The following is a 2,206-nucleotide window of genomic DNA, read 5'->3' as shown; positions in this document are numbered from 1 at the left end:
GAACGTCTCTCGATCGAGAGTTTTGAGACAATCTCAAAAAATTCTTGCTGACGCACCTCTAGCGCGAACTCTTTGTACGTCGTATGCCTACCTTTTTTGAAACATTTCCAGTTGTTTTGGTATTTTATAAATAATAATGCCGATAATAATGTTTTGGGTGTTATATATGTAAATAGCATATCCTTGCTTCGTTATGGGAATGACATGAATTACAAATTTACACTGCTCGTAAAAAAAGCTCAAGGTGTAAACAAGTTGAGTCCAACTCGAGCCACCCTCGGCCTGTGTTTGATTAATTTTATCAAGCTTGAGCTCAAGTCTACGAGTTTGAGCCAGCAAAATAAGGAATTAGAAGATAGATAATAAGAACTTACGAAATATAAAATATAAAATATTATTTATTAAATGTTTTTAATACTTTAAAGATAAAGTCCACTAATTTAATATATTTTGAATATATTTTAGTAGTTTTTCAACATATCATCCTCCATACTTTATTTTTTAATAAAAAAACAAAAACAAAAACAAAACAAAACAAAAAACAAAAAGTAAAAGTAATCCCAAAAAATCACAATAGCAAATTTTATTACGTGTGAAGTTCAGATGAATCCAAATACAACAAAATCGTATTTGGATTTTGTACGTAATATTCTCTTAAACCCTCGTAATATTCATATTTCTTCCATGAGTGTCGAACATATGCATAAAAAGCAACAACAACACGAAAATAAATAAATAAATAAATGAGAATTATAAGAGACATTTTAAGAAATTATGTTGATTTAGCACCTTACTCCCAAATTAATTACCTAGTTTGCAACAACAATATTCAAAACATCCAATACACAACTTTTGGATACCAAAGTTGCAAGAAAACACATAATTAAACCAACAGATATATGCAAAATGATCAAATAAGCAACAAAGAAGATGAAATCCATGTTGAACAGATGAAGTTCTTTTTCAATCCAAAGCACTAAAAAAACTACGAGTTTTCTTCTACAATCTTTTGCTTCTAAGGTACGAGTTTACCTGCCTTGTGCTTCTGCGACTCCTCTTAAGCTTTCTCATATCTTCTTTGGGAAAGTTGAGAACAAAAGATAATATACGTGATTCAAACTCGCAACCTCATAGTGAGAAACGACACCCTCAACCACTAGATCGCGAGCTTTGTCATACTTCCACCCCAAAGCCTCATGCCAGTATGAGCAATAAATATCGGCGACGGTAAGCAATCCTGTCATCAATTGTCTGATCTTCCTTCTTGCCGACAAATATGTTCATGGCATGAGAAAATATAAAAGCAATAAAGAAAATTAGTGAATCAATCGAAGAAAGTTGAGAATATCCTAACAAATTTTGATCAGCATGAGGTCTCAAAATCATTGGATTTGCTTTAAGAAGAGTACATTTTAAATTTTGATAGATTACTTGTATATTGCACACGTCTCAAAAAAAGGAAAAAATATTACATCAAGATGCATCAGGACTTCAATCATTATCTATCACGTGTACATTCCGGCCCCACCATGCATTAAATTATATATATATATTTTTTTTTTTACTAAAGAGGCCCGGACAGTACATGTGGCAGATGGTGGTTGGAGTCGATGTAATATTTTCTCAAAAAAAGAGGGGCATTTACATACATACCGCTCAATTCCTATGTATTTACATATCTATATCTTTTTTTTTTTTCCGCACGAAAAATATTTATATTGTGGTGTTAATATCAATTATAACTGAAATGTGCATGATTATCTGATTTTGAAACAGACCAACTATAAAAAACTAAAACATCAACAAAATCAAATCTTTAAAATCATTATTTCTATATTAACTCCGATCCGAATTGAGTTTTTTGTTTTTCACGACCTGGATTTTACATAAGTAGACCAAAACCCAAATTTACTTGCCAGGCCTCAGTTCACTTTTACGCCAAGTCCAAAATTAAAACTCTTAACTTCAAAGAATAAAAATGAACACAATTTAAGTATCAGGTGCTAACATAATGATATTTAATGTAGGTTTCAAAGACAATAGTCAGAAATAAAAGCTCAATTTGTTGGGGAAGATGGAGACTCGGTCCACTTCCTATCACGGCAGATTCTTTGATAAATTAATTTTAATTTATCTGCTCTTAATTCATTTCCTTATGTACTTTATTTTCTGTCATAGCTTGATGATTCCCAATTTTTATTTAAAG

At 31.3% G+C, this 2,206-nt stretch overlaps 1 pseudogene; it reads right to left on the bottom strand.

Moving 5' to 3' along the window:
• Positions 1–801: 801 nt before the first annotated feature.
• Positions 802–2,206, bottom strand: part of LOC110025864 — a 10,135-nt pseudogene continuing 8,730 nt past the window's right edge.

This window comes from Phalaenopsis equestris, unplaced genomic scaffold (assembly GCF_001263595.1).
Source record: "Phalaenopsis equestris unplaced genomic scaffold, ASM126359v1 Scaffold000339, whole genome shotgun sequence".
Classification (NCBI taxonomy): Eukaryota; Viridiplantae; Streptophyta; class Magnoliopsida; order Asparagales; family Orchidaceae; genus Phalaenopsis; species Phalaenopsis equestris.
The sequence above is the reverse complement of the archived record's forward strand: the minus strand, read 5'-3'. Positions and strand labels throughout refer to the sequence as shown.